Here is a 12118-nt window from a genome sequence, read left to right as displayed (position 1 = left end):
AAAAGTGTGTAAGGAAGTTTTTAAGCTCTTCTTTGCCCAATAGGAGAAAGTACTTTTTCTTTGTTTTTTCTTTTTTTTTTTCAATTTTTTAAAATGTAACTAACATCGTGTGATGCTTAAGTAATGAATGATTTTTAGATATTTTAAATTAATTAATATAAAAACAGAAACATCTTTCAAAATGAATAACAGAAAATTGCTCGCTTTCGCAGAAAAGGCTAAGAATTATTATTTTTAATTTTTTTAAACTTTAAGAAATATCTCTAATGTCTATTACAAGGCGGCGGCGGCGGTGGCGACGGCGGCAACAACAACAACGACGATGACGACTCTACCCCCATTACTGTTAAAAAGCGCTTTTATTGAAATCTTTGCATTTTAATTTGAATTTTTTTGTTCTTAGTAATATTTCTCTGCTGAAGAGTACGGGCGTGTTAAAAGAACATTCCTCAATTGAACTCAAGCAAAGTCTAAAGTGTCTCATTTATTTATCTCGTCCGTCCATCTATATCTATCAAGATTCCATGCCAACCATGAAAGTCAGTCATTCACTTGCAGGCTAAGTAATATTACATACAAATTTACATGTACATATACATATATTTGTGTGTTATTCGTGCTACATATGAAGTTGTTTCATACATGTGTAGGCTTATGAGAGAAAGAAAAAAGAATAACAAAAAGAAAAAAAAATAAAAAAAAAAAAATAAGGAAAATCAGAAAAGCAAAAAACAAAAACAAAAAAAAAAAAAAACAAAAAAAACAATCAAAAAAGAGAAAGAACGCAAGAGATGCTTTGCTCTTGTTTGCTACCCCCTCCTCCTATGCCAGCTTGGCCCGTTGTCTGCCCCAGTCAGAGAGTTAGTCCGCCAGCTTTGCGTGCCGCTTACATATACACACGACAACTTTGATAAAAATTATTGTACAAAATATCTAAAAGCAAGAAGAAGAAAAAAAGAAAAAATTGAAACGAGCATGTGTTCAAGTGTATTGTACACCGCCTTTGTAAGCCGTGGTGCTCTTGTGCTTTGCGCTATAGGAACAACAAGCTAAGCACACATTCAAATAAATATTTATATATATATATACATATATTTTCGCATTGATATCTATACATATCTATACATATGATGCTTATAATCCATGCATATGTGGGGTTGTGCGTATAAGTGCGTGTTTGTGATACATGCATAATAAAATAGATAAAGAGATGGATGTATAGATAGATAGATGGATAGATATTCAATGAATGTGATTCAATATAATTCAATTTTCACTAACAGCATAACCGACGTAATGTTGTTGCTATCGCTGTTGCCTGCTGCAACAACTGTTTTTCCTACCACCAGTTGTTACATTAATACCACCACTACTACTACTACTACTACTACTGCTACTACTATTGCTGCTACTAGTGTCACTACTATACACTATCGTTGATGGCCCCTTGTTCTACAGGCAATTAGTTACATTTATAGATACGGATATAGACAAAGACGAATCGTCAAAGTAGAAAAATGATTTTACTCTTAAATCCCTTTATTAAAACAAATAACACTAAACTAATGCAAATATGGATAATATGAAAATATCATCTCATTAGTTTAGCTGAGTTGATGACTAAACACACATTCGTCGATGCAGCATAGACAAGAGGTGTATAAACAAGCACACAGACAAACAAAATACAAGACTTATTTATTCACTTACGTACCATTTTTAAATGTAATTAATTTTGTTCTATAGAAATTTTATATATAGGGCAATAAGTAAGAAGAAAGCTATAAGCGCCTTGGAGACGAATTTTGAATGCCCATCGTTTCGCGAAATTACAAAGAATTTTATTACATACAATGACGATGGCTCTTTCAGTGGCAGTGAATTCTTAAACCTCTGCTTGATTTTCAAAATCATCAAACGTTTTAGTTTATAGGAATTTTTACCAAGAACATACTCAACTTTCACAAGTTTTCACTTCGTATCTTTGAGATTGCTAACAATAGAGAGTCTAAAGAGGATAAAGAGACATAGTATTGAAAGATTGTAGATTGCCAGACCGATGAAAATAAAGACGAATAAGCATACATGAGGCATACATGGGGAACGATAGACGGACAGATGGGAAACCGTACAGTTTGACCGAGGTAGGAGGGATGGACGGAAGAAGGCACAAACGGATGAATAGCCAAACACTTGCAGCCGACAAAAGATCAGAAGGATGAATGAAGAATGACGCCGCTGCATAATGGCAGCAGATGGATAGTAGCCGTGATAAGTGATATGGGGAAGGAATGGTAAAAAAGTGAAACAGTGGACGGCAAATGGACTGACATGCAATCATCGGACAAAAGATAAGTAAAGAATTGAACCCATGACTTGATAGGATGTAGAAAGACAAATGATCAGATGAACTCGTTTAAAGCGGAAGAGGACGGTAAACTGCTTTGCAAGAGATAAGTAGCAAAACGAAAGAACGAATAAACAAATATACGGACAGTTTTCTCGACTTAGGGATGGATAGATATATTAACACATGGACGGGAATTTGGAGGCACGAACAGAGGGATGGTCGAACAGGCGCACGAGTAGGCAAAATGGCTAGGAGGAGAGGCAGAATAAAAGGACGAACAGGGTGACACACGAAAAGGGAGACGCGTAAACAGAGGCAGGCACGAATATAGGGACAAACGGTTATAGGGATATAGAAGACGCACAAGCAGAGGGACTCTTAAATATAGGGGTTGGCGCACTCTTCCATCAATAATCGAACAAACAGGGAAAAGGCTTTCTTTGCGGTTGAACGGACAAGAAGCCTGGAAAGTGGATGGTCGTAGACGGAAAGACGATTGCATAGTTGAATCGACTTGCAAATGAACAAAACAACACCAAACGATCAGATGAAGAATCCAACAGATATGTATTGGGCAGTTACACAGATAGCCGAAACATATGGATACACGGACAAATAGAAGGATGTTGAGAGAGAGTGAAGACGAGTGAACAAATAGAGAGATAAGCAAACACGCAAATACGCAAACACGGCCAGTTTGACTTACATATGTAACTAATTACAACTGCACGCAATACTTGCTCATATGTTCATTGATGCGCGTCTCTAATTGTAACCAACAAAATAACAAAGTTAGCATATCCTCATCCTCCGGTTGTGGGAATAAAAATTCGTTTGTATGTAGGTCGCATTTTATTACTCAAAAAAAAAAAAAAAAAAAAAAAAAAAAACAGAAACATTACCATAAACACATTTCTCGGTCTATAATATGTTTCTATGTGCATGGCTTGGATGGGAGCTAGCGACTGCGTTTCCGTCGATATGTTGCGAGCATGTATCTCATTGAATATCTAATTAAATTATCAATTAAAGCAACGACTACAAGTTGTTCTTTTCCTTTTAAATTTTAACAACGTCATAATTAAAGAATTTTTGAAAAGTTTTAATTATACACACAACGCTTGTAATTTATTTCCCTTTCCCTTTCGTTTTTTTTTTGTCGGGGAAAAGAAGGGGACAATCAACCGAGACCACATGTACTGAAAAATACATAACATCGTATGTCAGTAGTAAACGACAGTTGTCATATGTCAACTTTGAATATAATCCCTCCGTCCCAAGCCACCTCTCTCTCTATCTCTCTCTCTCTTTCTCTCTCTCTCACTGTCAGCCTTTACCTCTATCTCCTCCCCTGGACATCTTACCCTAACAAAAGGTTAGAGTACATAAATCTCATAAATTATAAGCGCACGCACATTTCTACTGATAAAGCTAAGAAGAGGCGTAAAATTTATGATTATTTGTTGTCATTTGATACAAAACATCCTTTGGCATGGTATTCAAAGTGTGAATTGATTATTTCCTATGCATTGCAAGAGAGTATAAAAATGAAAGCAACAATAATAACAACAAAAAAAAAAAAAACATTTTTTTTTAAACAAAAGAATTTCTTATGGGAAAGAGATTACATTTTATCAGCAAAGATCTCCTGCAGTGTTTTTTAAGGTATCCTTTCTTTTCTTCTTGTTCTTTTTTTTTTTTTTTTTTTTTTTTTTGCAGTTTAAAGAGATGAAATTCTATAGTTTTCTTTACCAGTAATCTTTAATATTTAAGTAGTTTTTACTTTTGTTACATCTAGAATGTCCTCCCGTTTTTTTTCTTTTATTTCATTTTTTTTTTTTTCTTTTTCCTGTTTGTTCCTTTTTCTCATATTTATCATTGATTGGATTTTTGATAAATTGTTACCAGAAAACAGAAAAGTTCCATAAAGTATAGACATAAGATTAAAATCTAACTGAATTTTAATCCTATACAAGTGCAGATATGCATACGTGCCTGTGTGTGTGTGTGTATGTGTGTGTGTGTGTATGTATATATATATATATATATGTTTATATGTGTTTACTGACATACCTTGCTATTGCATAAATTGTTATATTTTCTGAAAAGTCTCTTATTGCCGCTGCTGCTGATGCTGATGCTGATACTGCTACTGCAACTACCTTAACTTAACTATTATTACGTGCAAGTATCTCCAGGTAGATGTTCTCTTTCATTCTCTCTTCTTGATTCTGCTTCTTCTTCTTTTACTATTTCTTGTTCTTCTCTTTTTTGTTACTACTACATTATAGATTATATCTTTATAGAAAGATTACTGCGTAGACTGATGTGAAAAAGTTACCACTTTGTACCGGTAATGGTGTTGTAATCAAACTAGAATAAGTCAAGTTATGGCGAAAGTTTTGTGTGTAAAAGTTGAGCATTATAGCTACTAGCTGTGACTTAGCTGTCAATTAACACTAAACTTAAACTAAACGATCAACTGTGCTGGGCTTTATCGGAAAAACTTAAGCGCGTAAACTATATCAATAGATTTAAAATAAAAAACCAACAACAACTTAATATGTAAACGTACTTGTAAGCTATGATTAAGTTAATGGCAAGCATTCATTCTCTTGTGTTAATTGAATAATATTTGGTTTGCTCATAACTGGGAGCAAGTTTAAGGTGAATGTTTAGACAAAATTTGAAGGCCTTGAAGTAAACTCATTGCCGAAGATTGTACGTAAAAAATTTTTAAATTTACTTAAGACTACTAAGACTTTGATTTAGATTATACATGTAGGCCTACTGCATACCTGAGTAGTTAGGAAATGCAATAATTAGATCCATATGCCTGGGTCCTCAACATTCAGAGCGATAGGCCATCATTTATGTGCGATTGGTCAGTGCTTCATCGATGACGACATAACATTTTTCTGTCGGGCGAATACTTCCCAGGCTGCGGCTAGTACTTAACAAGAGCTAAAATATTTGAAATTTTTGTATCTTCGACGACTTGGTGTACACGGTACATTAAGTTGCTGCGTACACACGCCACGAGAACGGTACGGTAAGTGCGCCTTCTTTTCATGTCCTTGGTTAAGCTTAGTCAATGTAAATATAATTATGAGCTGTTTAACCCGCTCAGAGTTGTTTGCAAGAACCTAAATGATATCTATCACTTATTCTCATTATCGGACTCTTTAAAGTCCATTAAAGCAACATTGCTTAATGCGCGTAATTTACGTATGTCGTATGCTAGTTGCGTACATGCCTTTTTTTTTCTTTTTTTTTTTTCCTTCCTATTTGTCTTATTGTACTTACACTAAGTTTTAGTACTAGTTAATTTAAGATATACTTTAAAACTCAATTGAACACGACTGTCAAAATTTTTAGTTGAGTTTCTTGTATAAGTGGAATAAATAAATAAATAAATAAATAAAATAGAAAATGTCATTCAGATCAAAATAATTTTTTAGATCATTTTTTTCAATAAACATTTCTATCTGCCTGCCTGCCTATCCGTCTGTCTGTCTAATAACAGCCTACGTTTTTTTCCTTAAATGTATCCGCCTCTCCGTCTGTCTAATGAATGTTTCTCCATATATTTTTGTGTTCAGTTAATAGATCGCTAGGTTTAGGATATTGCGATGAAATTTGGTACACTGAGATATTTTGACGTAAGCGCAAGCGCTACTGGAAATGGTTTCAGAGTACAGAGACTTTTTGCAACCACACTTACTATATATAAAGCCTTATTTTCAAAAAGTTGTTCTATTTGCGAGGAATGGTTTTCTATTGGTGTGCCAAATAAATTTGGAAACCTGAATAGAATGGTAACATTTTTGAACCCGCTGCCATGTAAACTTTCTTATAAAAGGGGAAACCTGTATGTGGCAGTAGGAAGTAATTCTTAACTTGTGATGAAAATTTTCACAAGACGGTCAAACAATTCTTGGATGTTCTTCCCATGTATCTGCCAGCTATTAGGAAAGGAAAGACGGTATGGACAAATTGTGCAACAATACAATTTTCCATATTGTATGGCAAAGATAAGTGCAACCTCATATTAGACAAAGTACTGCATGGTATTTAATAGTCAGTCCGGTTCTTCTAAAATGTTTTATTTCCTTTGAACATAGATACATATATATATGTATATATATATATATATAACTTTTTATATGCACCAACAAGCAAAAATGCGGGTAAAATCATTTTGTCAAAACATTGGCAATAAGCAAACGAAACCTTCTTGTTAAGGTAAATGTATGGGACATAGAAGATTCGACCACAACCGAGAATAACTTTTCTACTTGTATTTTTCTGGTTTCAATTGATTCACTTTGAAGTGAATTTAAATGAATCGCAAGTTCAAAAAGATAAACGAAAATTACTAAATATTCCATTGTTTTATCGGATGTTTATCCTAAACTTGAAAAGTTTATATATTCAAAAATTAAAAGATATTATCCGTACCAAGCTAGTGTGAAAACAAGTAAAAGCACTACAGTGAGTCACGGCCCGCTATCAATTATCCTAAACCGCCCTACACTTATTCATACTCAACTACTTTTGAAACGAAGGTGTTATGTGAGAAGTGATCGAAAGATTGGCCTAATCCGTTCCATTTTCAATAGCGTCCGCCCTTGAGCCAAAACACTCGACAGTTTTCGTCGCTTGTGGAACGCAAGAAAACAAGACGAAGATACGAACAGGCGAACAGACATACTTAAATCAAACTAGAAATTGATTCTTTTGCTTCGAATTAAGTGCAGAAGCGCGTAACACCTCAAATACCCTTCGAGAGTTCTTCTGACTGATCTCACAAACAGTTCTTCATTTTCGTACAATGGAAAGCATTTCAAGCAATTTCTCAGAATTAACCATATGTCGAGATGTCCAGGATGATAATGATGATAAACATGGTCCAAGGACAGGGTAAAACTTTTTCAGCAAATCTTAATTAACTGAAGCTTCCATATTAAAAGGAGTAGAAACGTTATAATCGCTTTGTACGGCACTTTACATTTCCATCACTTCAAGTCACGTAAATACAAAAAAACGTGCAAGTTGTTTCTAGTAGTATGCGGAAACAGGTGAGTAAGATTTGTAACTTGTGTACTTAATTGTGCAAAATTCCGCATCCATAAAAAAAAGTTTTCAAGATCGTGAATTATCGAACATTAGGCAGAAATTTATTTCACTAAACAAGTAAAAACACTACTGTTGGCCACGACTTACCATTAAGCACCATACACACAGGCCATCGAAAAATTGGTTCAATCCAAACCATTTTTAACAAGGCTTGAACTACAGTTCAAGAACACAAGAAAACAATATGGAAGGACTAACGGACAGACAAACTTAGAATCGATTGGTATAATAAAAGACCGATTTAACTGAAATCCTTCGAGGCATAGCAGACATGAGCACAAGTTTAGCACACTCTTGTGCCTCATGTAGTGTTGGACTACATGTTATGCCTACACAGGGTCTATCGTTAAGAGCGATACTTTTTACAATTGCAACTTTTTTTTAAATTTATCCGGTTGAGTGACCGAGTAGGAAAATGATCTCGATTAACAACACAATGGTTGAAGGTTCAAATCCAAAGTGCAGCGGAGTTTCCGCTAGCTAAAGCCGATAGCCTTAGACGCTAATGCTTTAACACTCCAGCCCTAGAATGCGTTTCTCTGGCTAAATTAATAATAAAAACTAATAAAAAATAACTTGGAAAGTGTGAAAGAAAAGACTCGGTGAACGGTTCTCGGCCGAAGAGGAGGATTTTTAAGGGCCTTACACCCACAAATTATCATACAGCTAACCATGGTCAATACTTCGAATAATATATTTGTCATTATTTATCTGCAGGTTACGTATTTACATGCCACATATGTAATAGTTTTCCCGACCTGTACTTTATTTTGCTAGTTTTTCATAAATGGAATCAACGACGTTTTAGTAGGGAAAGCAAAGTTTCATACGCGTTTCTCGTGTTTTTTCCACACAGATGTCAACTTATTCAAGGCTTCTAAAACATATGCTTTAGCAACATGGTTTATACTATCACGCAAAGTGAGAAGTGCTGCCAAACAACTTTCACTCGAAGAAGAGACGCAGCTCGATATAGCCACACAAGCAAAATAGCAACGAGATTTTTCAAAAGCCAGTAAAAGGTCTTTTGCTTAGAATAACGCAACTCCTAACTTGCCTCCAGCGGTATGGTTAAATCTGTTAACCCCTTAACCAACATATGAACGGTTTGCAAACTATAGACTGTTTTTATGTCCACAAGGTCATTATGTTTGTGCGCTGAAAGTGAGCAAATTATCATAGTTTGCTTAGAGGCCATCACTATCAATCATCGGACGTTTTCTTAGATAGGGTTTTGGTTTTTCAAACTTTTCAAAGTTTTCCCATAATTGAATTTAAGTAACGTACCTACGACAACTCGAGCTTAAGGTTATGAAAAAACTTTTTTTTACTGATGATAAACTTATCTTTTGCATGAACTTTTGTATTTAATAAAATAATTTAATGAACCTTTAAATTGACATCTTTTTATTCGTTGAGAACGACGAGCAATGAATGATATCTGCTGCCGTTTTCAATTTCAATATTGCAACCACTTCAGTCAGTTGTCAGTCGTATGTCAAATTATACATTTACTTAATATGTACGTTCGATTAAAATGCATTTTAAATGAAAAAAAAAAAAAATAAAAAATAAAAAAAAAATTTGTTTCCTTAAATTAATGAAAAATTTCTTTTCTCTTCTAACCCCATTTCTAAGTTGAAGTACGAAACAGAAATGAGTAGCAGCTGATGTCCTTATGCGAGTTAAAAAAAAAAAAAAAAAAAAAAAAAAAATTAAAATATAAAAAAGTGGAAATCCTTTGAGTTTAAGTACTTTATTGTTATATAGAAGAGAGGAAAAAATACAAAAAAAAAAATGAAGGAAATTACACCGTTATATATAAATGCGTACGACTGTATATGTGTGACGGTTTCAATAGGCAAAAGCCTATTGACATAATTCATAATTAGACGTTGCGTTAAAAGAAGAAAAAGAAGAAGTGAAAAAATGAAAAATTGTGTTGAGACTCTCGCCACTAATGTCGCTGCTTTGCTGCGACTGCTGGTGCTGGTGCTGATGCTTGTGCTCGTAGCTGGTGTTACTCTACTGCTCTATATGCTCTTGACTTTTTTCCTTCATTCACTACTGAACTTGATGAAAACACTGAAAACATATTTCAAGTGCTATCCGCACAAAAACACACACCAGGACACAAATACGCATACATACATAAAAGGCACTAAAAGTGAAAACTTAAGGATCAATTAATAATAATAAATAGCAAAAATGAGGAAAGATATAAAACTATGCTTATATATATATATATATATATATGTTTGTGTGTATGTATACATGCATATATACTAAGGTGACGAAACTTGAAGATAGCTAAAAATTATTATTATTATTATTATTATTAACTTGATGATGATAGTGATGATAATGACGATTTAAGCAAGCTTACTTTCTTTGTCTGCCTGCGAGTCATATAATAAAAAATATTCCCATAAAACTGTTGTCGTAGGATTGAAAGAGTTTAACGAAATGCCTTTAAAGCATTTTATGCTTACCTTTACAACAACAACAGTTAAATCTGTTTACATTTGGTTCTGTTTCTCCGTGTATGTGCGTCTGTGTGTATATATGTGTGTATATATGCGTTTGTACTATTTTGTTAATGCTGTTGTTTTTATTCTTGTTATTGCTGTTGTTATGTTTATGTTAAGTGCCACACAAGTGACGTTTCACATGAAGTGTATGTTATTTTTAGGAGGCTTTTATGATAAATCTCTGCTTTACAGTCATTAAAAATTTAAACAAACGAAACGTTTTTTTATGTCTTACTTTATTTATTGTTCCTATCGTTATTCTTGCTGTCAAATGACAGCAAAAAAAAAAAAAAAAAAAATCCCCAAAAACGGAAGAAAAAAATACAAAACGACGAACGAAGTGAGGTGTTAACCTTGTTTTATGAACTTTATCAAAAAGTTATTCAGAGAAATTAAAAAACAAAAAAAAAAAAAAAGAAGCAGAAGAACAAAAGTCGCATTAAGTAGCATTTGTGTGTAAATCTCTAGGAGTATTCAAATAGTAGTGGATTTCTGTTGTTGTTATTGTTGTCGTTGTTGTTGTTGTCGTTGTTGTTGTTGTTGTTGTTATTGCAGTGTTAAGGATTTACATATAGAAAAGATCAAAACACTTTGCTCTTAACTTGGACACAAATAGTTTAAAGTCACCCGGAGTCCATGTGTCACACAAACACTGATAATGTTTATAATGATAATGATAATGATAATGATTATGATGATGACGATGACGATGACGATGGTAGCGAGGATAATAATGAAAATTTTGTACGAAATTCCTTTATAAATATGTATGAGAATGTACGTATGTACATTTTCGTATAAATGTATGAATGTCTCGTTTTAGAAAATATGTGAATTAAACAATTGTTCTCATTGCATCCCCATCTCCTTTATTTCGATGCCCTGCTATTGACAGGAATAAAGCTAAAAACGAAGAAAAATTAAAATCACTTTTTCTTCATTCTAACAGACATTCATTCGTGTACATGCTTCGCACATGCTTACCTCCAACTCCCACTCCCACTCTCCCGCCGCCCCACCATCAGCCAATTCATCCCCTTCCCGCGTATACCCTTATTGCCATATATATCCTAAGTATTATACAATATTATTTGTAAGTATTTGAAGTACATTGCTGCTGCTTACTATGCCATATATATATATATATATATATTCATTTTTTACTTTGGTTTTTTCGGGTAGCCAAAAAAACTCCTCTCCATGACATGGCCAAACATGCCATGAAAAATGCCAGTGTTAAAATTCTTCATTCTGAAGATGAGAACGCGCTCGCACACACACACACACACACACACACACACACACACAAACACACTTACAGACACACACATACATACACAATCGTGCACATCTAGACTCTGGAAACAAGCCCTTCAATACCCATACTCTCTCCTCTTACTTACTTACTTACGCTTACTTCTACACACATATAGAAAATATGTGAAATAAAAGAAATGAATGTTTTATTTATGGAACAAAGGAATTGTAGAAAAAAATAAAAAAAAGAAGTAAAAAAGAAAGGTAATGCATATATGTTCGCCGGTATGAATGAAGTGAGGATTTTACTTAAGAGCAACGGGGCAGAGGTTTTCAATCTTTTTATTACAACTAATCTAAAAAAATCTTTCCATTCAATTTTCACGATCCTCTTACTTTCAAAAAAAAAAAGAAAAGAAAGTAATGAAACAACTGCTACCAAATATGAAAGAGATAGGATTCATATGCTTTACCTCTATCTAGAAATTTTCCTATAGCCAATTGGTCAGCAAGGAAGGCAATTAGCATGTCTTAATATCAAATTCGGGTCATGAACTTTGAGCTTTGATTATGGCAAGAACATGACTGGCTGATATGATATATCGAAATTTATTTCGCCAATTGGTAACATGTCGGTTTTGCTTCATTACCTTGTAATGGACATCTTTATAGTTCAAAACTAATAGTTTATATGGCATCCCGTAACCCCTACCTAGATCTTCTTATGCGACAGTATACAGCTCAGGTTAAAGCATTATAGCAGGGCACGACGGCCATTAAACGTCCTATGCTGATGCTAACTACAATCCAAAATAGAAAATTTCAGATAAATTAAAAATTT

General features: G+C 33.9%; 1 protein-coding gene across 4 annotated transcripts in view; it reads right to left on the bottom strand.

Moving 5' to 3' along the window:
- Positions 1–12118, bottom strand: part of LOC119635637 (netrin receptor unc-5) — a 68376-nt gene that overhangs the window by 32008 nt on the left and 24250 nt on the right. For 3 of the 4 annotated variants that reach the window (XM_038030526.1, XM_038030524.1, XM_038030527.1), the window contains 2 exons: positions 4424–4723; positions 814–933 (listed from right to left, as the gene is read on the bottom strand). The gene's annotated coding sequence lies outside the window, so the exon portion shown is untranslated. The remainder of the gene's footprint in view (positions 1–813; positions 934–4423; positions 4724–12118) is intronic. The other variant, XM_038030525.1, reaches the window with a different exon arrangement.

This window comes from Glossina fuscipes, unplaced genomic scaffold, assembly GCF_014805625.2.
Source record: "Glossina fuscipes isolate IAEA_lab_2018 unplaced genomic scaffold, Yale_Gfus_2 27, whole genome shotgun sequence".
NCBI classification, from domain to species: Eukaryota; Metazoa; Arthropoda; class Insecta; order Diptera; family Glossinidae; genus Glossina; species Glossina fuscipes.
Note: the sequence above shows the minus strand (reverse complement) of the source record. Positions and strands in the feature narration are given on the sequence as shown.